Below are 26,813 nucleotides of genomic sequence, written 5' to 3'. Positions count from 1 at the left end.
TTTTCGCTAATTTCGCCGATTACGCTTACCGTACGCGTACGGTAAAAAATTATAAAAAAAAAAAATTATCCACACTCTCCCCACCCCTTGTGCAATTGGTGCCCGAAGGGCACTAATTGTGCATGGCTTATTAAAGATGAGTTAAACTAAAATATTTTTAAAAAAAATAATAAAAAAAAAAATTATCCACACTCTCTCCACCCCGTGTGCAAATGGTGCCCGAAGGGCACCATTTGTGCATGGCTTCAAACATATACGAAAAATTAAAATATTACCTTTCAAAACGAAGTGCATCATATGTCCTCCATGTGCGCACGGTGCGCGAAGCGCATCGTGCGTACATGGCCCATCTAGCGTAACGTGGGCGTAAAGTAACTTAGCATTTAAAAAACCGTACAAATTCACTGAAAAAACCATAGGTTTCACACACGGTATAGTTAGGAATTAGCATTTAAAAAACCTTGCAAATTCACTGAAAAAACCATAGGTTTCACACATGTTATAGTTAGCGGAAATTTTACTGATAAAAAACCAATGAAATTCCCCCGTTATAGTTAGTGCAGGCAACTATAACTCACGCGACCGCAATCTTCTGCTGATGACATATGTGTCTTTATGAAAAAAAAATATTTGTAATATATGTATAGCTAAAAATGTATGGAAGAAGACATGGGCAAATAAGTGTCTCAATACAGTATTAGCATCAGCAGAGGATTGCGGTCGCGTGAGTTATAGTTGCCTGCACTAACTATAACGGGGGAATTTCATTGGTTTTTTATCAGTAAAATTTCCGCTAACTATAACATGTGTGAAACCTATGGTTTTTTCAGTGAATATATATATATCTCCACAAGGCGGGTCTTACTGAGATCAATCCCTTGGTCAGGTGGTGTGTGGTGATGCCAGTGAACTCAAACCGGCAGTCAATATCCAAATCGAAAAGTCAGTAATCACGCACTCTTAGGGGTCCAAATATCGATAACATAAATTTTATTTTAACCGCTACGCGTTTCGACACACAAAGTGTCTTTATCACACGATAAGGCAGCTCCATACAGACGTGCATAAATAAACATTATAGACATAGAAATGAGACTCTTAGTACATGTAGCTCGCCTACAGCGGTTAATGCGGTAGCCATTTTTTAACATGCAAATACATCATACTTAACCCTTCATAATACACATTCTATACGAAATTCGTTATATTGACCGTAATTTAGCAATTTATGTTACTGCTATTGGGACATAATCATATTCACATTCAGTATTTCAAAATGTTCCATTCATGTCACAGTAGCGCTAAGCAGGAATGCGCGATGCCCCACTTAAATGGACTAGTGCCAAAGTTTGTATCATGCACAGTGCTGTAAACCCGTGCTTGGACTAGAATTATAACCCGGAGCAAGGGTAGAATGCAGGCAAGTTGCCTCTAGAAGCCTATCACTGGAGCAACAACGTGCTCTGGCCAGCTCCGTCAGCCACAGACACTCGTACTAGGGGTCTACTGATCGCCCCAGTACACGTCTACTAGTCCTTCCTACCTCCCTGGTAATTTATGTCACTATACTGAATACCAGGTGGTAGCGCACTTCTTTACACATCACTGGTCCTGACGAAGTGCCAATTGACCCGTTAGGGGCAAACCAGGCACGAAACATATTGACCATTCACACATAACTTGACCCTTGAGGAACATTATTTTCCACACAGGGGTACACACACCATTTTTAATTAGGCGGGAGCTATCTAGCTTATTAAAATTTAACCCAATAGGACTGTTCCTTACCTATTTTAACTATCTCACTCCCTTGTGCACTACCCAGCCCCCACACCCGCACGCACCTTACGGCTTAAAAGATCCCCGTCAAAGAGCCCCGGTTTCGTGAGTCCGTCAGGCATTGCAGCGCCGGCCTGACGAGGGGCAACAGCCCAATGATGAAGCATGACACCTCTCGGGGTGTGTGAGGGCATCATGAAGAAAGACCTGTCTTCCCCACGTCCCCTTACAGGAACTGCACACTCTATTATAATTCTCAACCTTACCCCGGAGCCTGTGTGCAGGAACTCCTAACCCGGCTCTCTGTCCCTCCTTCTTGATTTATCGATATTTGGACCCCTGAGAGTGGGTGATTACTGACTTTTCGATTTGGATATATATATATATATATATATGTGTGTGTGTATTTATACATATATATATATATATATGTATGTATTTATACATATATATATATATATATATAATCTACTGGCGGTCGCCAGTAGATAGTTATAGTTAGGACCGTGTTTCCATAGGAAATCCGCAACATTCTCTTTGGAATAACTTTGGCGCCGATTGACGAATCCTCGCGAAATTTTCAAAATAGGTGGGGCGCTCCGCTCCGCTCCTTCCCTGAAAGTCTCGGGGGGATTCGTCAAGCGGGGGCTGAGAAAAAGGGGGGGTCCCAAAACGCGTTTTCCCCATGCATTTTTCCATAGGACCTTTAGTCCAAGCTACAGCCCGAACGGCTGAACAGAATTACTTGAAATTTGGCAGAGGGGTAGTCCTCAGTTCAGGGATGTGCCTTTTGCAGGTCTGGTGTAAATCTGTTCATTAGTTCCTGATAAAATTGCAGTTAAAAGCATATATATATCTATAGGCGCGCACCGTGCGCGTACGGTAAGCATACCGTACACGCACGGTGAAGTGCGCGAGCGCAATTCTGTTTGGTTGTTAGATGTCAGTAAACATTCGAATCGGTTGAAATCAGGAAGTGTTGGCCGACATTTTGTCTCTCGCAGTCTGAGGCAATGATAAACAAAGGGGGAAAACGTGAGAAGGGGGCAGGATGGACAGGTCCTGACCCCCTAGCCTTTGTCAGGGGCTCACTGAAGGACCCCCAAGGGTAAAAAAAAAAATATCTTTTTTTGCAAAAAATCGTGGGGTGCGCGCACCGTACGCGCACGGCACGAACAACGCATAGTGGGTGCTTGGTGTGCGAAGCGCACCAAGCACCCACAGCGCGCGCACGCTGCGCGAAGCGCACAGTGCGCGTACGGTACGCGCACGGTGAAAAAACTTTAATAAAAAATACATAACAGCATTTAAAAAAACGTACAAATTCACTGAAAAAAACATAGGTTTCACACACGTTATAGTTAGGAATTAGCATTTAAAAAACCTTGCAAATTCACTTAAAAAACCATAGATTTCACACATGTTATAGTTAGCTGGACATTTCACTCGTGAAAAACCATTGAAATTCCCCCGTTATAGTTAGTGCAGGCAACTATAACTCACGCGACCGCAATCCTCTGCTGATGACGTCAGATATTACATCACTGATGACATATGTGTCTTTCTGAAAAAAAAATATTTGTAATATATGTATAGCTAAAAATTAATGGAAGAAGACATGGGTAAATAAGTGTCTAAATACAGTGATGTAATATCTGACGTCATCAGCAGAGGATTGCGGTCGCGTGAGTTATAGTTGCCTGCACTAACTATAACGAGGGAATTTCAATGGTTTTTCACGAGTGAAATGTCCAGCTAACTATAACATGTGTGAAACCTATGGTTTTTTAAGTGAATATATAAATACACACACATATATATACACACATACATATAATAAACATGTATATATATATATATATATATATATATATATATATATATATAAATATATACACTCATACACATAATAAATATGATAAAAAGGTAAAGGTAAGAATTTTGCAGCATTGTAGCACAATTTGGTATGGAACGGCTGGAGCACCACTTGTGGAACATTACAAATGGCGATCACACTTTTGAGGGGCTACCCTTTGTTCAGGTAGACAGGCGGAGGGGGGGATTAGTGCCCAAACCGGTTTTCCCATGAATGTGTAGCCCACAGGTAGCCACACCTCTAGGGTGGGCTACTGAGTTCCTAACATCCGAGTAAGGGGTCCAACACCCATCATCGTTCAGCGGTTCGGATTGTAGTCATGTTCAAAATCCCTATGGAAAAATGCATGGGAAAAACACATTTTAGAATCCCCTTTTTTATTGGCCCCCACTTCACAGATCATCCAAAACTTTCAACACAGCATCTAAACCGATTGAAGCTAAAGTTTTTAAAATTTCGTGAAGATTCGTTAAGCTGCGCCAAAGTTATTGGGGCAAAACACAAAAGGCTTTTCCTATGGAAACATGGTCCTAACTATAACTGCCAACTGGTGACCGCCAGTAGCTCAGTAGGTAACATATATATATATATATATATATATATATATATATACACTCATACAACGGCTGGAGCACCACTTGTGGAACATTACAAATCACTTAAATATGTCGTTAAGGATGTAATTTTGAATAGGAATGTACAGCATAATCCGCTAGATGGGGATATCTCCACAAACCTAAAATATGGGAATGAATTTGGTGCACTCCATTACTTATTAACTGAATGAGTATGAGAAGTGAGGCAGCTTGTTGGCCATTACTCCTTATGCTTACGACGTAGGTGCCGTCTAGCATCATTATACTTGGTTTTTGAGCAATGCCATTCAGGAAATGGTTGATCAACATTCACTGCAATAATGAGAAGGAAGAGTGGTGCAGCTTGGTGGCCATTATTTCCATTGTTAAACTGTTGGTGCCTCCTAACACCATTATACATGCAATGTTCAAAAACCCATATTCTGAATCACTATTTCTGGTATTATGAAAGATGAACGGCAGTGATGTACAAGGGATTATGAGACTTTGATACTTGTAAAGGAGAAAATAGTTTAGTGTAGGCCTGCTAAACTCAGTAAATTGCGGGATGAGTTCAAGGGTTCCTGGGAAGTGAGGCACTAGTTGAATATAGAAGATAATCTAGTGAAGACAGGGGCAAATTGTTATCGTCCAAGGAACTATGGGGTAGAATTGCCTATCTAGCTCATGAAGGATACCTGGGCAGAAATATCACTAAGAGAAAGGCAAGGGCAAATTATTGGTTTCTTGGTATGGATTCTATTCTGGAGAACATAGTCATAGTTAGTATAAGTTGTGTCATGAGTGATAGCACCAAAAACACTTGGTAGTGTCCACAGTAGAGGTCCCTAGTAAACCCTGGGACAAACTAGCCCTAGACATAGTAGGGCCTTTCAGACAATCTATGTGGGCTGGTAAGTACATGCTAGTGTTGGTAGATTACCACTCTAACTGGATTGTGACTAAAGTAGTAAATGTCATGTTGGTAGATTACCACTCTAACTGGAATGTGACTAAAGTAGTACATTTTATCACCACAAGAGACCTGATAGAATTTTTGACTGACACCTTTATAGTGGAGGGCATTCCCAGTACACTTGTAACTCATGCCGGGGTGCAAGTCCCCTCAGATGAGATGAAGGATTTCCTAAACAAAATGTCCATAAGACATTTGAAGACAGCATTATATTGCCCAAGGGCCAATGGACTTGTTGTTTGCCTGAATAGGATACTTAAAGAATGTGTGCGATACCTAACTACAGTGGTCCAATTGGAGAGACCAACAGAAAGGACAAAGCAAAATACATTAGCTTATCCTACTTTCATTTCTCAAAAACACCCTCCTCTTACTCTGAGGAAGGGGGTGAAATATTACTATTATCAATGCGGGAGAGCATATATACCAATATCAACTCTTATCACATACAAAGAAGTCAAAGCAAGGATTTTTTAATATGAAAACTGACAGCATAAATACATTATTTACACATGGTCTCTCCAAAGAAAAATTGAGAGAAAAAAGTGCTTGTGTGTTGAATTTCAACAGTGAAAGGAAGGAGGAAATAGATTATTTTCTCATATATAATAATTACTACAGAGAAGCGTGTCCATTACCATTTATTACACCGCATAAATGTGATATCTTTGATACAGGGTAATTGTTTAAATCATAGTTGCCCTTTGTAGACCAAATATCCAATCCAGGCTGTGTAAGGTGTTAACGTTTCAACTTGGCAAAAGGGCGAAGGACCAGCCTAAGCCTCAACAGCAGTCTTCATCAGGACTGAGTAACTGGATAGAAGGGGATCAACTTGGAGATATCAATTATCCGGTGAGTAATCTGTAGAATTAATAATATACCAGAAGAAGGCCAGCCGGCTCCTCATCTACATGAAATTTTATCAAATCCCTTAAACATAGTGGCCTTGGAGAAAGACTCAAGTATATATTCCTGCTGATTATCCCAATAATTCTTGGTGCACACGCAGCATAGTTAGATGCCTCTGAATGCAAAATTTCCTTGAGCTCTCCGTCTCCTGCCAAGTATTGCTCTGATTGAATCAGATACAACTTGAAACATGGGACGAGGAATTATGTGTGGAAAACTGGAGACCTTGTAGTGATCAAGTTACCTAACCCACGCAAGTGGCAAAACAGTGTCTTTTCCAAACTGGTAAAAACAATTCATGGGTGTTAGACCTGGCATAATTGGCGTGGGTTTCTCCTGTATTTTTTTTTCTTTGCCTCCTGTGTTTGTGCTGTGTGTTGGACTCCGTTTTGCTGGTCTAGATGCTTTGGGCACTTTGCCACTGCTATTCAGTGCCAAAGTGCAAGTGCTCCCTTTGTAAATTGTTGTTATGGATTGGTGTTTCCACGATTGGCTGATTCGATAACTAGTCAGTCCCTAGTACAGTGCACTGTGTTGCCCATGGCCTGTAAATCAAATGCTGCTAGTGCGCTGTAGCACTGATTGTGCCACCCACATAAGCAGCCTGTAAATGTAACTCTGGCCTGCCATTTAAGAGCCTGTGTGCAGTCTAGTACTGCCATGTCGACTTGGCAAGTGTATCCACTTGCCAGGCCCTAACCTTTCCTTTTCTTACATGTTAGTCACCCCCTAAGGTAGGCCCAAGGTACCCCTGTGGCAGGTGCGGTGTATGTGAAAGGTAGGACATGCCCTGGTGTATGTGGCATGTGCTGATAGTGAATTACTGCCAATTTCGTTTTTCACTATTGCAAGGCTACCTGTTCCTATAGGATAGAATGGGGAGTTTTTTTATAACATCTTATAAACATAACCACCCCTGGGAACAAGATAGGAATATAAAGTTTAGTATACCTGAATGTTAAAATACATCTTTAAGTGAGGGTGATTTTTACATTCTGTGTTTGAAAATAACACTTTAAGAAAGTGGGTATTTTCTTGCTTAGCTTAGCCATCCAGTGTGCCTCTGCTAGGTTTGTGTATTGCATGTCTGGCTTTTGGGTGAAAGGGGCTGGGGAGGAGCAGTGGTTCCAGAGAGCCTGATGAGTCAGGGCTGGGCTGAATCGACCTGGGAGAGGGATATTTCCTTTCACCTGAATGGGTTTGGCCTGCCTTCGACAATGCTGTCTCCACCTCCTGCTAGGAGGCTGCACTGGAGAGGACAGAACCGGTTTTGACCAAGCACAGGGCTTCTCTGCCACCAGAGAACAAAGGATTTTGTAGTATAAATATTGGGGCCCTGACCCGAGAACTTTAGATCACTTCTGGGAATCTAGAGGAACCTTTGCCAAGGAGAAGAGCCAGAGAAGCTGAGGAGGAATACTGCCCCTGCGCTGTTTGCTGTTGGCCTGCAGTGCTTACTTGCTGCCAAGGAAAGGAGAAAGGACTTTGCTGTGTGCTGTGTCCCCTGCTTGAAGAAGCTTTCCAAGGGCTTTAAACTGAGCTTGCCTCCTGTTCTGAAGTCTCAGAGACACAAAGACTTAACCACCAGCCCCCCTGAACTTCCTTGCTGGGAGTTCTGACCTGCTGTTGTTTTGGACCTCTAGAGACTGTTTTTTCCCCTGGGAGCTGTAAAATCAATGCAACACCGAGAAGCATGACACCTCCGTACCTGTTTCCGACGCATCGCCGAAGAAACCGTTTCAGCGCCTGCCGCGGCTCGAGAAATCACTGCACGCCGCATCGAGTGCAATGATCTCTGAAGTTCGAGATCACTGCACCGATTCCAATGCAAGCCCTGATGTGCTGCTACAAGAATCCATGCATCATCCCGGATCGTCGCATCGCATCAAGGAGCCAAGTCTGTTGCATCGTTGGGGGACACAGTAAGAAACCAAAGCATCACTTACCCATGCAGTAAGAAACCGATGCATCACCTCCTCTCCGATAAGGAACCAACGCATCACCTCCCTTGCACAGCCGTAAGGAACCGACGCATCACCTTCCTTGCGGCCTGTTTTGTTTGTTTGCGTGACGCATCCAAGGTACTTTGTGTGAAAAGTGTTGCATGTGCAATTTGCTTTGAACTGGACTACTTCTACCATTTGAAAGTCATATCTTTTTACTGTATTGTGGTTTTTTGTCGTTTTGGGTCGTGTTTAGTTTAGATAAAGATTACTTATTTTTCTAAACTGGTGTGATGTTTATTTATAGTGTTTTCACTGTATTACTGTTTGTGTTCATAAATGCTTTACACACTGCCTCTGAGATAAGCCTGTCTGCTCGTGCCAAGCTACCAAGGGGGCGAGCAGTGGTTATTTTAGAAGTCTATCCCTCTTACCCTGACTAGAAGCAAGGGTCCCTATTTGGACAAAGGTACCTACCTCTGCCAGCTAGAGACCCCCATTTCTAACATTGGTGGTCAGCGGTGAGGATCTGGACTTGCATTTGTGACTTACATACAGTGATTGGTGCACACTTCTTGTATAGTGCAGACCATTATACAACTACATACATTTGATATCACTTTTCTTTCCTTGGAAGTTTTTGCATCTTGAGAACTGTCAATTTTCACCATGAGTAAACCAGCATCACTTGAAGAAGAAAGGGTTGATACCCACACTGTGCCACAACTTAAAGCTGTCTACAGAAAATTTAAAATCTCTGTGAGAGGCCTCACCAGAAAGGAGGAATACCAAAAGGCGCTGAGGGCCTGGTTGGAATCAAGGAATGCCTGTGAGCATACCGAGGAGCCTATGATGGAGGGAGAGAATTTAGATGGGCAGCAGGATGGGCTATTGGGCCTGACTGGAGGGAAGTTACCCTCCAGGGAGGGCAGCAGTGTGTCTTCAAAGGGTCTGTCTCTAGAGGAGTTGGAGGACAAGGAGAGAAGCAGAGTGCATGAGTTGGAGCTTACAAAGCTCAGGCTAGGGAAGGAGTGTGACATGGAGAAAAAGAAATTGGAGTTGAAGGGTAAGAAATTTGCCATGGAAGAGACGAAAATGCTCTTAGAGCATGAAAAAGGGTTGAAGGAGTTGGAGCTGAAAGCCAAAAGTCTAGAGATCAGTCCCAATGGTGGCAGAGCACCATCAGTGCCTGGAGAAGAGAAGGTATACATCCCCAAGGAGGTTATTAAGGATTTCATGAAGCATGAAGACATTGAAACAAACAAAAAAAGGAGTAAATCCTGGAGACTCGTCAGAGTTTCCAAAAGAGCCTGGGAACACTCACACCATACGAAGAAAAATAGTTTCTATTTAGAAGACCCCTCACTCACCAACCTAGTTGGTGACATGCTTCATCATAGGGGTCCCACCTGAACAGCCGAATGCCGTCCAGGTGTGCTGCGACACCTGACTACAGTGGAGCTGGTAGTTCTTCGTAGTGCAATGTGAGTGAATAGTGGATTAAAAATGGGCCAAATGTACTCGCCAAAAAATAATTTTATTCTGGAGTCACTGATCCATATTAAAAGCAATAATGCGATACCTGTATTGGTTAAATTGACCAATTGTATCTAACGGTGGAATAATGTGAAAAAAGTAAGAAAAACGGTCTACATGTTTCAACCTATGTGATGTTATTACTTAGGTTTTCGTCAGGACCAAGTGTAGTGACCCGAGCGGTGTACATACGCTAAGATGTACCCTACTCTTGATCACCAGGACCTAACCATGTACTCACGGTCAGGTAGCCTGTCATCCAATTCGTTGACAGGGGGAAATCTGTAAAAGAAAAACACAAAATTACAGGCACACGCGGTATTACGTGTGCGAATACATTGTTTATAATATAGGTAATACTTGATGTGTTCCCAGGGGTATGCAACAGAAGCATACAAAACCAAGAGAGAAATCTTCGGTTATTCAGTAATAAAACCAATAGCCTCACTCGCTACTGGAAACCTGATCATAAAGTGATCATGAAAATTGCAAGTGCTTGTCAAAACGATAACGGAATGCAAAACGTTTGAGTTACATCACATGAATTAATTGAAACCAATGGAAAACTCAAAGCACCCAATCTTTCATTCATCGTTCGAAACAGGTAAATTAACCATCAAGCAAAATCATAAGTGCGTGCCTAGTTCAAAGCATGCAAGCTCTTAATGGTAGCGTTATGAAGTGTACATAGACACGAGGGGGGAATGTCAGACAAAGCTTACACTAAGACGCGTATTAGCGGGCCTCATGGAAGCCAGGGTCGTAGTGGCAGCTCAATCACACACAATCTGCAAAAAAGAAGTAACGCGGTAAAATAGAGTCAGAAGAACCGCATACATCAGGGAAAATTGCCGAAAGAATCTATGAGGTTCCAAAGTATGAAAAAGAGGTACGCTTACTCTGTGGAGCTAGACACCGGCAATTCCGCCTACCCTAAACAACCCGAACCGACTCCCCGAGGAAAGCGTAGGTGCTTAGACTGGGTGATAGAAGTACTTCCTGGTGACGGTGCTTAGGGGGCGTGGTGACGTAGGTCACGTGATCGGCGTGCTTCGTGATCATCATTCGTTGCCATGGTGAAGTGTCAACAACAGTCGTACTTTATTGAGAGTTTAAACGTACAAGCACATAGCGTAGAAAGGATATCCTAGAAACAGAGCTCTGAGAGCATAGTGACACCAGACAGATAATCGGCGTGCATAAAAGTGAAAGTCGATCGCCCTTTGTAAAGTGTCAGCTGAGATCGTGCATTATTGGAAGGCTAACGGGCACTCAATAAATATTATGTGAAGAAAGGTGACGCCAGTGAGGTCTGGTCAGAGCGGTAGTGACCCAATTCTGTGAAAAAATGCGGAGCTCAAACGCACCAAAGGCACATTTATTACGGATGTGAAAAAGGTGCTTAACCCCGTGATGGTCTTCTCACTAATCTGACGTCATCCATCGAGTGAAGAATATTGTTCAAATGCAACCAAATAATTGGAGAAGATGGTTTTTTTCAACAGTTATTGTCATCCACATTCGTGTCTTTAAGCTTAAGAACAACAATTTTGCCCAAACACACAAAAAAAGCGTACAGGACATCTTACTAACGAGTATTATTCAAGGCGCTGAGAGCGACATCCATGAAATAAAGGATGAGAGAAATCCATTGTTCACATACAGCCAAATATTTGGAAAAGGTCATTCCCATCAAGGTGACACAGTCATCGTCAATCACAATAGTGTCTCAAAACTAATAACACAATTTAGGACACACAGCATACTAGACACCCTAGTGAAGAATATTGGCAAGACTATGGGAGGGACCGCCAGGTCAATGGGAAAGATAGATTTTGTCACCACACTCAATATTACTCGCAATGGTTTCTCCAAAACTTACAATATAAATCCTCCAAAGTATCAGATAAATACTGTAGCGGTTATCCTAAAGAAGGAAGGAATAAACACAAATACAGTAAAATCATCTGGATAGGACACTGTTCCACGGGATGTTATCGTTCAGCCCATTTTTATGGGTGGATAATCTGTAGACCCATCTCTGTTCTTTCTCGAATAAACGTTCATGGATTTTTTCACCAGCTTGAATCTGTTCAATGACAGTCCATTTCATATCATTGGTGGTATGATTGAAATCAAGAAAATGCTCAGTTAGTTTTGTTGTGATTCTTTTGCACCTTATAGTACTGCGGTGTTCACATATTCGTTGCTTCACCTTTCTACTTGTCATCCCAATGTACTTCAGACTACACGGGCATTCTATAAGGTAGACCACGTTGGTGCTATTACAGTTTGTATGGGTCCTCTGGTGCCACGTTTTTCCTGATTCTAGAGCTAGAGTCTTTGTGTTTCGAGTCAGGTGGCATACACTGCAATTACCGCATTGATAGTGGCCCACCACATTTGGTAGACCCCAGGCATTGGTTACCGTAGGGGTGTCTCCTTGAGGGCAGGTCTTAGGGCGTGTGTTCACTAGGGCATCCTTCAGGCTCCTTGCTTTCTTAAAGGAAAAAAGAGGTTTTTCCCAGTGTAAATGGCCAGTATTGATAATAGACCAATGCTTATTGATTGATTTTGTCATGAGGTTAGACCCTGTGTTATAAGTGGTTACGCAGGTTAGTGGTGTTTCGTCATTCCTCTGTATTTTGGCCTCAAGGAGGGCTTCCCTAGGTTGGTTGCGTGCTCTCTTTTTGCACTTTTCAAGTATATTTTTCGGGTAACCTCTGTCGGAAAGTTTTTCTGTCAGGGTCTTTGCTTGGGCACGATAGTCTGTAACTTTGCTGCAATTGCGGCGTAGTCTCAAATACTGGCCATAAGGGAGGTTTTCCCTCAGGGGTCTTGGGTGAAAGCTTTCAAACCTGAGGAGGTCGTTTTTCGCAGTAGGTTTTTGGTAAGTGCTGGTTTCCAGATGGTCATTTTCTTTGGTAATTACCAAATCCAAAAAAACAAGGGTGTTAGGATTAGTCGTATGAGTAAATCTCAAATTATGATCGCACGTGTTTATCCATACACAGAAGTCAATCAATGACATGAAGACATTGGTCAGTGGTTCAAGGCCTATGAGGTAGCAATGAGGTCCCACAGAGTCCCTGAAAGAGGTTGGGGAGCCTGGTTGTGGGGCCGCTTTATCAGTGAAGGAAGGGAGACGTTGCTAAAGTTGCCCACTGAGGATCAGATGTTCTATGCCCCCATGAAGGAAGCCTTAGTAGCCAATTATGGGTTGACCCCAGAGCTGTACAAGCAGAAATTTAGAAACTGTAAGAAACTGGAGTCAAATACTTGGATAGAGTATGTGTCCTACTATTGCAGAGCAATGGATGGTTGGGTGAAGGGTAGCAAGGTGAATGATTTGCAGGGGCTCTATGATTTGGTTGCATGGGAGCACTTGTCAGATAATTGTTTTCCAGAGCTACGCCAGCACTTGATTGACAGTAGGCTGACTGACCCCAGGAAGCTAGCTGTGGAGGAGGACCGCTGGGTCAATACCAGGGTCCAAAAAGGTTGCGTGGGAGACTCCGCCAAAGGTTGGCAGGGTCCCCAGCAGAAGAGTGGGGGAGCAAGGGTAAACAGAAGGAGTTCCAAAAAGTGCCCCAAAGTAATCCCCAAGGGAACCAAGGTAAGGGTCCCAGGCTCCCACTGAAAATACGCCATGGGTCCCGACAGGTAAGGCTGTTCATTTGAGTTCTAAGACATGTTGTGGTCAGGTGGGCCACTTCCAAGGGGATCCTAGGTGTCCCAAGAAGGTTACCACCGCACCCACAGATGCACCACCCCAGGAAATGGCTAGTGTAACGTTGGGGGAGGAGTTGGGTGCCCAGGAGGGGCGGGATCCGCGCATAAATGTCCCGGGTCTCTTTAGGAGACAGTGAGATGGTGCCAAGAGCTCATCTGCCTGATAACATTAAAAAGTACAGGCAGTGGGTCACCATCAATGACAATAGGGTGGAGGTTCTGAGAGACACCGGAGCCAGTGTGACAGCTGCCAGTTGTCGGCTGGTGTCTGAAGAGCAGGTGGTCCCCAACACATTCTACCCAGTAGTTGCCGCTGACAACTCAGAGTGCCTCTGCAAAGTGGCACAGGTTCCCTTTGAGTGGGGGGGGGGGGGGGTCTCAGGTACCTTGAAAGTAGCTGGGAGGCCAGCCATGCCTGTTGACTGTCTGCTAGGCAATGATTTGGAGAGCTCCCCTTGGGCGAAGGTGGAGCGGAGGTCTCATTTAGAGATGTTGGGTCTGCCTGAGTGGGCGTGTGTGACCACTCAGTCTATGGCAGCCGATAAGGGCATTCAAGAGGACCTGGAGCCTGAAAGAGTGGCCGAGGTGCCTGCCAGAAAGAGAAGAGGTAGGGGGTGTGAGAAACCGGCCCGAAGTTCCCACGGTCCAGGAGGCAAACCTTGAGGGGGATGCCCAGGAGCCTACAGGGGAACAAGTGACTGAACTGGGGGACCTGTCTGAGCTGACCCATTGGCAGCAGGAATGGGGGTCCACCAGGGAGGAATTCTGCCAGGAGCAGCAGAAGTGCACTTTTCTTGTTGGTTCGCGGCAACAGGCTGCAAACCAGGCAGCAGGTGATCAGTCTGGATCACACTGGATTTACTGGGAGAATGGTATCCTGTATAGCACGCCTAAGGTTGCTGAGCCTAGGTCAGCCCTTGTGCTGGTGGTACCCCAGGGCTTCAGAGCCTTCCTACTGGGTCTGGCTCATGATGTGCCTTTGGCAGGACATTTGTAGCAAGACAAGACCTTTGAAAGGCTTGTCACCCACTTTTACTGGCCCCAAATGCGTAAGAGTTCTGATGTTCATTGTAGGTCTTGCCAAGTAAGTGATAAGAGTGGAAGGAAGTGGAAGGCTTCTCTCCAACCTTTCCCTGTGGTCAGCACCACCTTTGAGAGGGTGGATATTGACATGTTGGGGCCTCTGGATCCCAAGACAGCCATGGGCAACTGGTTTATCCTGGTCTTGGTGGACCATACGACCCAGTACCAGGAAGCCATCCCTCTATGGACTGTGACAGCCCCCGTGGTGGGTTGTGCGTTGATGGGGATTTTCTCCTGTGTGGGGTTCCCTAGAGAGGTGATGTCCAACCGTGGTACCAACTTCATATCAAATATATGATGTTACTTAGCATACCGTTACTCCGCATGTATTCACTGCAAAGTTTTTACTTTGCAAATACCATTACTACGAATGATTTTAGTGCGCATGCTTGAACTCGCAAATATATACAAATACATAAAAAATGATTTTACTTCGTAATTAATTATTACGCATACCGTTACAACGCGTTATTGGTACCTTAAATCATAAAATTAATCGTAATAGTAACCTATCACGTGGCACGGGATGCCAGGGAAATAGGGGTTTTGGGTGGGGAAGTATTTTAAAAATACTTGTTTAAAATTAATACTCGGGTATTATTTTAAATGCATGAGTAATTTTTTTAAGACTAATTTTTACAATTCTTATAATTTTTTAACATATGTCTGACATCCAATAATCTGACGTTATTACTCTCGTCTTGTTTTTCACTTGAGCAGCATGCGCCCCCATCCTCTTGGTCACCTCCCCCCTCCAATAACCCTCATTATTTTCTCGATCCTAATGAGTGCCAGGCCTCTTGGTTAATGTATGCAGATTAGCGCCGCCCGAGGCAGGTGGGCGCTGTATATCTGTGATTAAAACTGCATGTGATGACAGCAATATTAATCACTTTCGTGGAGAGGGGGGAAAATACCCATATGGACCATACCATTCTAATGGGGGCGTCAAATACACACAACGCTCCTTTGGAAACAGAGATCTCCGACTCCCCCACACCCCACCTAATTATCAGTACTAGGAGGGCACCGGAGCGTACCCACAAAGAACAGACGGTACCAGACTTTATCACTTCGCCCCCTTCTCTTACTGGGGACGCGGATGGTAGATCCCTATTTTTGAAGCGGGGAGTCATATTTAGAAGGGCGAGAGTGGATGGTGCGGGCGATGGCTGTCAGCTCTCGGCAGAAACTGAATATATGTATATTTTCACTGTTGACGACGTTTGTGTGTCACAGGCCGTAATACAAGCAAGGGCCTCCCCCCTATATAAATATATTCGCTAGGACAAGGAAGAAGGAGAGAAACTGGCAGAGGGAAACACTGACACTGGCAATGTAGCTGATACGCCAGGGCCTTTTGTCAAAGTGACATGGGTTTATCGAAAGATATAACACCCCATACAAACAAACAACAGACACAACGGGATAGCCAACACCCACCAGACGATATCCTGATTAAGAGAATATATGATGTTTTTTTTTAAGTACCCTGTGTTGTTCATCAGAGTGGTATTTTTTGGGAGTACCATTTTTGTTACATATTTTTTGTTGTTTATCGAGTGATACAGTATTTTCAAAATTAATTCTCTGGTATTTTTTTATAACATCCTGTTTTGCACTAAATATTTTGTGCTTAAATTGGCACAGTAACTCCATTATGCGTAGTAGGTGCATGCTAAGTAATGGAACATGCGTAGTAAATGCATGCTAAGTAATGGCATCTGCGTATTAAAATATGCGTAGTAATGGTAATACGAAGTAATGACCGCGTAGTAAAGGTAGAATACCCTTCATATCTAAGTATATGAAGTCTCTGTGGCAGGAGTGCGGTGTTACCTACAAGTTCAAGGTAATGGGCTGGTTGAGAGATTCAACCGGACCCTGAAGCGCATGATTATGGGTCTTGGTGAACCCATGAGGTGTAAGTGGGATGTCCTCTTACCATGCCTTTTGTTTGCTTATAGAGAGGTACCACAGAAGTCCTTAGGGTTCGGTCCCTTTGAGCTCCTGTATGGGCATCCTGTGAGAGGACCTCTAAGTCTGGTCAAAGAAGGCTGGGAGAAAGCTCCCAGTAAACCTCCCCAAGATGTATATAGCTACATGCTGGCCTTCAGGAACCAGACTAAGCACTTCAGACAACTCGCTCAGGTGAATCTGGAAGCCAGCCAGGAGGAGATGAAACGTTGGTATGATCAGAATGCCACTCTGATCGAGTTTCAATCTGGGCAGAAAGTGTGTCTCATGGCCCCAGTGGAGCCTTGTGCACTCCAGGATATGTGGACCGGACCATTTGAGGTGGTGGAGCGCAAGAGTAAAGTCACCTACTTGGTAGACTTGTAGTCTCCAAGAAACCCTTTGCGGATCCTGCATGCGAACCGCCTGAAGCCTCACTTGGAGAGGTCGGAAGTGGGCATGCTCCTAGCAACAGATGCTGGAATGGAGGAGTAGACTGAGCCTGACCTTCTGTCTGCGAAGGAACACGATGGGTCAGTGGACGGTGTAACACTCTCCCCCGCCCTGACTCCTGAACAGCAGTGATTGCCACCAACTGTTGGGACAGTTTGCCACTCTGTTCTCCCTGACCCCTGGTATCACTCAGTGGTGTGTCCATGGTGTTGACACTGAGGACAGTCCTCCTGTGAAGCATAACATTTACAGAGTGATTGACAGGGTCAAGGCTTGCATCAAGGAGGAGGTCTCCAAGATATTAGCGCTAGGGGTGATTGAGCCCTCAAACAGCCCTTGGGCCAGCCCAGTGGTCTTGGGCCCAAAGGCTGCTGCATCCGGTGCCACACCAGGCCTCCGGTTCTGTGTGGACTACCGAGGGCTCAATTCGGTCACCTATTCCCAGAGCTGATGAGCTCATAGATCGGTATGATGCCCGGTACCTCAGTACGTTTGGGTACTGGCAGATTGCCTTAACTGATGGGCCAAAGGAGAGGTCAGCATTCTCAACATCAGAGGGGCACTACCAATTCAGAGCCGGAGAAGCTGAGGAGGAATAATGCCCCAGTGCTGTTTGCTGTCTGGGGTTGGCCTGCAGTCGCTACTTGCTACCAAGGATAGGAGAAAGGACTTTGCTGGTTGCTATGTCCCCTGCTTGATGACGATCTCCAAGGGCTTGAAACTGAGCTTGCCTCCAGTTCTGAAGTCTCAGGGACACAAAGACTTTACCACCAGCTTCCCTGAAATTCCTTGCTGGAAGTTCTGACCCGAAAGAGGTGCCTGCTGTTGTTTTGGACCTGTAGAGACTGTTTTTCTGCTGGGAACCGGAAAATAAACAGAGCACCGAGAAGCGTGACACATCCGTACCTGTTTCCGACACATCGCCGAAGAAACCGCCACAGCGCCTGCCATGGCTCTAGAAATCGCTGCACGCTGCATCGAGTGCAATGATCTCCGAAGTCCGAGATCACCGCACCGATTCCGATGCAAGCCCTGCTGTGCAGCTGCAATAATCCAAGCATCGTCCCGGATCGCCGCAACGCATCGCATCGTGGCGTCAAGTCTGTCGCATCTTTGGGGGATGCAGTAAGAAACCGAAGCATCACCTCCCCACGCAGTAAGGAACCGACGCATCACCTCCTCTCCGGTAAGGAACCGACACATCACCTCCCCTGCGCAGCAGTAAGGAACCGACGCATCACCTCCCCCGGAGCAAGGAACCAACGCATCACCTTCTCCGAATGTAAGGAACCAACGAATCACCTTCCCTGCGGCCCGTTTTGTTTGTTTGCATGACGCACCCAAGGTACTTTGTGTGAAAAGTGTTGCATCTGCAATTTACTTTGAACTGAACTATTTCTACTATTTGAAAGTCATATCTTTTTACTGTATTGTGGATTTTTGCCGTTATATGGTCTTGTTTGGTTTAGATAAAGATGACTTATTTTTCTAAACTGGTGTGGTGTTCATTTGTAGTGTTTTCACTGTATTACTGTATGTGTTAACAAATGCTTTACACACTGCCTCCGAAATAAGCCTGTCTGCTCGTGCCAAGCTACCAAGGGGGTGAGCACGGGTTATTTTAGAAGTGTATCCCTCTTTCCCTGACTAGAAGCAAGTGTCCCTATTTGGACAAAGGTACTTACCTCTGCCAACTAGATACCCCCATTTCTAACAATGGCAAAAAGAATGTGGTGGTTCTAGAATATAGGAAAACATGGAGCATCAATCAATCAATCAATCAATCTGGATTTATAAAGCACTGCTAATCACTCCATAGGTTATCTAGGCGCTTGCAGGTCCTGAAGGCTTATTCAAACAGCCAGGTCATAAGAGCCATTCGGAATTCCGGTAGTGAGGTGATGATCCGGAGGTGCAAGGGGGGAGGCTGTTCAAGGTCTTTGCTGCGATGTGGGAGAAGGAGCGTCCTCCACCTCTGCTTCGGTAGATGCAGGGAGTATGGGCAAGTGAAAGGGAGGCGGAGCGTTGTCTTCTCAACAGTTGGTGGAAGTTCAGGCAGTGGCTAATGTAGGCGGGTCCTTTGCTGTGTAAAGCCTTTTGTGTGTGGGTCAGCAGCTTCAATTAGCATCGCTTCTATATGGGGAGACAGAAGAGTTGCCTGAGATGGGGTGTGATGTAGGTTTGTCGGGGACGGTCAAAGGTGAGTATGGCTGCGGTGTTCTGTTTGGTCTGAAGTTTCTGTAGGAGGTGTGCAGTGGTTCCAACATAGAGGGCATTGCCATAGTCTAGTTGGCTGGTGATGAGGGCTTGTGTCACAGTGTGTCTTGTGTTTAGGGGTAGCCACTTGAAAATCTTATATAGCACGCGCAGAATGAGGAAGCAGGCGGAGGAGATGTTGTTGATCTGGATGAGGGATGAGCTCTGGGGGACACTACAGGTGATCTCCTTGGGTTCAAAGGTGAAAGGTGGGAAGTGGATCCTCTGGGTTCTTCCAGTGACGAAGGAGGTGATCCATTTGAGGGTATCAAATTGGATGTCGATGTGGTGGTGTCTTTCGATCAGCTTGTGGTGAGATATGGTGCATGGATAGAGAGACTGTGTAAAAGCTGTTCAGTTCTGGGAGTGGGAAGTCATCAGTCTAATCTCAGGGGTCCCCAGGATGTGAGAAAACAGTGTGAAACACACATTAAAAAAACCAGACATACACCAATTTGGCACAAATATGTGATTTCATACTCTCATTATAGGGACCAGATGTGTAATAATTCAATCTTGCCGCATAATTTACTCAATCCTGCCACATAATTTGGTCCTCTGCTGCTGAAGAAAGTGGCCCTGGCTATAAATGAGGTACATATCACTGGCTGGGGGGGTGGAACAGACCAGAAAGGGCCCCCCTACACATTTACAGCCATAAAACTGAACAATTATAAGCAGCAAGCGGGAATCTGTTTACCGCACCACCACGTGTTATCAATTTGCTAGAAAGTAATTTGATAATTGCCAAATAAAGAATTGGGCTTCTTAAGGGCTGCAAACATAATATGAACATAACTAACATTACTTTCTAACACAAAATTGTGAAATACATACGTTCACATATATACAAACAATACATAAAGTTAAAAAAACACCAATTGTGGCGGAACAACGTTTGTTATAGAAGTTGATTAAATAAGAAGGACACTGTTATTTTGGTTATAGTTTGTGTGAAGTTCATTGTAAAGTTTATTATAAAATACATCAACTCAGCCTACATAATTAAAACAATATCCAACATCATTATTGGTTTACAAATTTCTGTTTTACCCTTTTTATCACCTATCAAATTCAGAGGATAACCAAATTCTCTTCTTTTAATTTTCTAGATACATATAATATCGTTGAATATAATGTAGATCAATATCTCAGACAGTATTACAGTTTTCCTATGTCAGGCCACAGAGAAAAAAGACAGAGGAAACATCACAACATATTCCCCATTTTTGTGTTCAATGTCAACATGTTCATACAGGTAAGAAATACATGTCCTCAACAGTACGGTTAGTGTGGGTTGAGTGCTTCCCATCAAATCCGCCTATAACGCTGTTACTTTGAATGAGTAAGACATGGTTTTGTAGCGGTGGAAGTCCTGCTGCATAATTTGGCCCTCTGCTGCTGCGAAATTCAAGTGGTCCTGGCTATAAATGAGGTATGTATCACTGGCTGGGTGGGGACAGCGCAGAAAGTGCCCTACACATTTACAGCCATATTGCACTTTGGTAAATATACCACAAGACTGGGGAGTTCTCCACATGCTTGCCAGCTGCTTTCACATTAATTCTAATAACTCCCACATCTCGCAAAAAAAGGAGCAACGGAATACGTTCAAAAAGTGATTGCCCAAAATCACACAATTGGTCCAAATGGAGGGTAAGGATGAAAAGAATCTTGACTCCTGGTACCATATTTCCAACTAGTCCACTGTCCTACAGCTAGGATGGCAGTGATTCCGATGGCACGGCTGCCCTGCCCAGGGATGTGTCAATGAGTTGTGGGCTCTGCCCAGATTCAGAAAACATTGTTTATTTGGATAGCATGGTAAAGCTGAGATTACATGTCAAGCATCCTAGTTCCATGGCTAAAACGTACCCACAGGGCCAGGCTTTTTAGTAGTAGGTAGTTACTGGACATTATACGCAGGGCCACTGAATTATGCGCCGATTTTCGCATAACTATACATTAGCTGCATTTGCCACATAAACCATCATCTGCTGTATAAAAAGCAGATTTTCACCCCAAAATATGTTCTTGCACAAACGGTTCAAAAGTTACTAAAAAGCTGTGATGTGTGGTGCCGCACGGTGGGAGGCCGTTTGAAAAGGTTCACTGATTGCTTATTGTTAAATATTTGGGTGTTAAAATGAGGTACAACCAATGCCCAGACAGCGTTAACAAATGTAAAAATGCCAAAAGAACAAAGTAATACTATCAAAAAATGTGCTGTATTACACCGCATAATTTGTTTATTTGTCGCATAATTTACTTAACCCTGCGGCATAATTTGGCCCTCCCCTGCCACATAATTCCAGTGGCCCTTATTATATGTGATAAATGCTCAATTTCACTGTTGGTGTAAATTTGACTCTCAAAAGTTGCAACAGTAAGCAATCAAGACTTACTTCAGAAGGCTGTAAAGGGATTAGAACTCAAAAACAATAAAAATAGTATTCACACTTAATCTCCGGTTGAATTATATGTTTTTTAAATGGCCTGATTTAGAATACAACCTCCAAAATGCTTTAAGAGACTCTTCCCACCCCCTCAACAAACGTCTTCGGGTGCGCAAACCATATGCACATATACAGGTCTACAAGCCCAAAGTGGCCTGCTACACAAGGTCACTTTCATTTTTTAGGCACGGGGAGATTAAGTCATCATGGAGTGGTTGCAAATTTGCCAGATTGGTTTTATTCACACTCACACACACATTAGCTCCGATTTAAAGAGATTGCCAGTGAAGAGCTACTTTCGTTTTCTCATCTTTCTGTGAACAACATTGTTTTCCCCGGGTGGGAAAGTGCACAATTCCTGGCGATACGGCAATACCTGGTTGATGCGAGGAATGGAAACCGCTTACTGTGATCCTTATCAACTGTTTTCCTTATTTTAGTTTATAAAATGTGTACTGCAGCTGTGTTCAGGGATGTGTTTTTTTTAAACCATATTGCTTACGTTTTGAAAGGATATAAGCAATGGACATTGAAACGGGTCCCTTCCAGGCCCTAAAGTCATGTCCTTAACTTTTCAGACAAAAACACTCTTTGATTTCTGAATAATGAATGTAAAAGCATTAAGGTACCTATGTCCTTCCTGCTTACATTTCATATGCTTTACTTAATCGTGCATTCCTAATGAGTGTTTGCTTTTTCCAGGATGTTATTACTTTTTTTTTCAGGTAGCATTTTACTCTTGTCTAGTGCATAATTAAAATTGCGTTGCATCCAGGTGTTTATAGTGGGGCTCAATTGGTCTGTAGCTGAAGGCAGTGCAAGTTTCTCTCAGCTAGATATATGTTGTTTAGTGAGGGAGAAGATGTGGCACTAAGGCCAGAGCTGCCAGATTTGGAACTGGGGAACCAGGTACAGCCTTCATGACTAGTCCACCAGACCACTCTCTTAAGGTAGCACATTCCCATGTTAGACCCTAGAAAACCCTGCTAGACCTTAGAAGCCCTGTTGTCTTAGCAACAGGAGGTGGATCCTAGCGGTGGCAAGTGTGGGTTAACCTTGAAGGCATGTCCACCACAATCCATACTGAAGTTCACCACCTGCCTTACGGGCAGACCTACAAAGCAGCCCACCATAGAGCGACAGTGACTCTGTCACTGAGGTCACAGGACCCTTGAGGCCAGTCCACCTCACCATTGGTACCTCTATTGGCCTTGTTTCAGCAGGAGTAGTGCAACTAACCAGGAATCAGCAATGTAGGATTTGCAGGCACACCAAACTAAGTTTTCAAACTTCCCAGTCTCTCTGCTTCACGGACAAGCACTTTCAACATGTGCTGTTTGCTTTGGGGGCACTGGAATTATTCAGCACTGGAGGACAACATTATGTCACAGTATGGAGTAAATTACACAGCAAAAAAAAGGCTGCAGCGTAATGCGGTACATTTTCTGATACTTTACTATTTTTACATTTTTACGCATGCTAACAGTCTCTGCAAATATTTGACCTCATTAGTACCAATGTAATATGCAAATGCAGCAGTGAAAAAGGTGACCAGACAACTTTTGCAAAGCGCTCTCCACTTCGCAGCAACACAAGTCACAGTTTTTAGTAACTTTTGATCCGTTTGAGCTACAATTTCTTTTGTTAAATCGTCAGATAATGCAGCAGACGATGTATTATGCGGCAAATATGGCAGAGCCATAATTATGTTGAAAACATTTGCAATTCATTTTTGAACTGCTCTTGTGGAAAAAAGGAAGAAGTGCTGATGACAGAAACGGCATGGCTTGGACACAAATAGATTGCAATTTCACTTTTAAACATATTTGGGACGTTCTGTGATTGGATATATTTCCCACTTTGTGAACGTGAATTTTAATGTCAATAACTCAAATTAAACCTTAAGTAAACATGTGTATGCATCTATTGGTTGAATTAAGTAATAAGCTGTAACTGGTCAGTGAAATGCCAGATACCAAAAATTGGGATGTTTTGCTCTTTCTGGCTACACCTCTAACTCTGCCCACTGACCCAAGCCTCAGGTTATTCCCGCCCTCTGACTCTCCACCCACAGTTCCCCCACTGATATTTCCCCACTTCGACCAGTGCCCCAGCCAGGGCTTTAAGTGGGATGAAAAAAATGGAGGGTCTCTCAAAGGGGCATGGCCAATGTAATTAAGGGCGTGGCTTAAAGACACTTACACTAAAAAATCTGTGCTTAGCATAGTGTGCCGCCCGACTTGTATTTTGCTGTTTCTGTCATTGCATCTAGATATATGATACAACAAGCAGGACTTTAAGTGGGATGAAAAAACTGGAGGGTCTCTCCTAAGGGTGTGGCCAATGTATTTAAGGGCGTGGCTTAAAAACACGTTGGCTTAAAATCTGTGCTTAGCATAGTGTGCCTACCGATTTATAAGTAACAAACATCATACATACAACAAGTCAGGACTATTGGCTTTGTTAATGGTTGGTAGTTGCATTACATAAATAGGCAGTAACTACAGCTTGTATATAATATTGAAAACGCTTCCACTTAAAGCCCTGGTGACACCAAGACAATGTTGCTGCTCCTGCGTTTCAAAAAGAGAAGAGAAATCCAGAGAGAAAATGACTCTTTAAAGGATTTCCCTTCCCCTAGAACGCTCACCTGGCATGACATCATGCCGTAACTTCTCCACTAGCGAGAAGAGAGAAGTGTGAGCAACGCACATCGATGTGCCTGCTGTCACTGCAGTCCGGGAAAAACCAGACTGGAGTGACAGCAGGCACAAAACAGAGCCCGATAGAGACCAGTTTCGAGGCCCCCTTTAAAAAACATGCCGGTGCTCAGCCCCGGTGAGACCCGGCCCACTTAACCCTGGCCCCAGCAAAGTAACATTTTGAAGTTGGGTACACGAACATACACGTTTCGTTGTGCAATAATAAACGTAGCAAACAGCCAACTGCGCATTTGGAAAATAAGCAGCCATGAGAGTTAAGAAAAAGGAGACAAGAGAATGCTTTACGAAATACTAACCATTAAACACAGACACAACCACCACTACGTTTTTTGAGTGGCGGATGTAAACATTACGCACCACGCTCAAAACTAGGAAGTGACGTTTCGGTACGTGTTGTGCCGTTGCTAAGGATTTTTTCTCTAAACGGAAGGAATTATTTATCATCCAAATGTCAAGCAGCGTCTGAGAGCGGGTCTTCTAAAGCTAGAGAGGGGAAGAACCCAGTCACCCGAGAGCACGGGAAGCGCAGAATAACACTCAAGTAGGTTCGTTTCTTGATTATTCAGTCTAGATAACCTCAAAAGACACCCTGCCATCCCACTCTTTGTGATGCCATGCAGAGCCATGGCTTTCTAGTTCTCAAGCAACACAGCATACAAAACATGGCTCTTTTCTCCTCGTTCTATTAGCATTCACAGTTCTGTAACGCATTTTACGGCTGTCTCCCCCGAACGCACACAGCTGCGAGTCTCTGGCCCTCTACTTCGTCTGGAGTCCTCTACACTTATTTGCAAATAGAGCCCAAATATTATTGACACAAGGGTTAAGATCTGCTCCAGTGTCCGGTTGAGCACGCACATTTCCAGTCCCCCCTTCAAGGTGCCGGCAGCCTGCCCAAATAGAAAGCGAGGACCATAAGTGCAGTCCACATGCAAGTCTGCTTCAAATACCTTCATGAATGGCTGAATTATGAGTTAACACGTGACTGAACATTGCAATAAGTGGCTCTGCTGGTTATAAAAAATAATCTACAGCCAGACGGCAACTGTAGTTCCCACATTTATGTATCTTTTATGCTATGGACGTTGATGATGTAATTTCTAAGAGGATGGTCTGAGAAAGGGGTGGCGAGAGCTTCCCTCTTGCATTTAGGAAGGTGGAAAGATGCACATTGTGTAAAGAAATGGGACAAAAGACTGACTTAAATATAGAAACTCAATAAAATTGCTGAAGGGGTAATGCACTTTCTGGGGACGTTCGGGACTGCAGACAGGGGTTCCGCGGCTGGCTTCATGTTGTCTGCCAGCTCACGTGTTTCTCCCCAGCAAAGCTTGTTGCTCAGGCTCTCTTAGGCTTTCTCTGATCTCCCACTGTGCACTCAACGAGGGAACAGGACTGCAACTTCTAACTGACTGGACAGCTTAGCAGGTTCAAGCCCCTCATAGAGAGATATTTGCACTGTGCGCTACTATCTTGACTGCGTTAGCCTTTCATCCTTCTTAAGTCGATAACATGATATCATTTGAGAACGCAGTTTCACGCGGTTATATTAATCTGCAAGACTTATGAACAAGTGAGGTAAAAGACTGTGACACATGGCCATTCAACCATACTCCTACCCACACTTCGAAAAGCGGGGTGTTTTTGTAAGTGAAAGATGCTTCCCTTCTCGGGAGATGTGAACACAGACATGGCTGCAAGACCCAATGCTGGATGGACGTTGAGCGTGCACAGCTGGTAAAGGGTCTTGTGTCATACCTCACACCTCTGACCAGTTCTCGATTTGCACCCAGCAGCCAGAGTCGAATTGGGACAAAAATAGCCCTAGGCACCAACATTAAAATTTCCCCATTAGCAAATCAGGAAAGTAACAGAAAGATGGCCCACATTTGCAAATACAGGCATGATGTATAGATGTTTTGCAAAGAATCGTGGACTGAATGCATTTGTGCGTGCTGTAGACAGTTTGTGGTAATTTCGGAGAATGAACAGTAAAAACCACCCACCATACCCTAACAAAGGCCCACAAACAAGAAATAAGCATTGGCAAAGCCAATAGGTTTTGCCTATGCTAGATGTATTGGCTTGTTGTTAATATTTTTAGACATGTTGCACAGCAGCACGGGCTACTGTGTAACATGGTTTAAGTTAAAAATAAAAATTGCTATGACGAGGCCAGTGCTGTCTGCCTCATAGCATTATTATTTTGTTTACTTTCAGCCATGTTGCACAGCAGCCCGCGCTGCTGTGCAGAATGTCTAAAAACATTGACAAAGCCAATACATCTCGCATAGGCGAAACCTAATGGCTTTAGCAGTGCCTGTTGTTTATTATCACATATGACAGCACCTTAAAAAATATTAGTTCAGGATGTGCGCTGTACAAAAACCTCGTTATTTGATTAAACGTTTTTAATGTTGCTCCATCATCAATAAGAACCTAGGCTACATAGAGGGTACACATGACAACTACCTTGCCTTTTAGTTCAATAATAGTATTGTTACCAGGCCTGAGGCAGGAATGTTTCTTAGTTCATGTTTAAAAAACTTGCCTTTTA

General features: G+C 44.0%; 1 protein-coding gene across 2 annotated transcripts in view; it reads left to right on the top strand.

The window, feature by feature from the left end:
* The first annotated feature begins 24,685 nt into the window (after window positions 1–24,685).
* Window positions 24,686–26,813, top strand: part of R3HCC1L (R3H domain and coiled-coil containing 1 like) — a 194,339-nt gene continuing 192,211 nt past the window's right edge. Inside the window, exon 1 of one of the 2 annotated variants that reach the window (XM_085606336.1) lies at window positions 24,686–24,797. The gene's annotated coding sequence lies outside the window, so the exon portion shown is untranslated. Of the gene's footprint in view, window positions 24,802–26,813 lie in introns of both variants that reach the window. The other variant, XM_085606337.1, reaches the window with a different exon arrangement.

The sequence above is a fragment of the Triturus cristatus genome, chromosome 1_2 (genome assembly GCF_964204655.1).
Source record: "Triturus cristatus chromosome 1_2, aTriCri1.1, whole genome shotgun sequence".
NCBI classification, from domain to species: domain Eukaryota; kingdom Metazoa; phylum Chordata; class Amphibia; order Caudata; family Salamandridae; genus Triturus; species Triturus cristatus.
The sequence above is the reverse complement of the archived record's forward strand: the minus strand, read 5'-3'. Positions and strand labels throughout refer to the sequence as shown.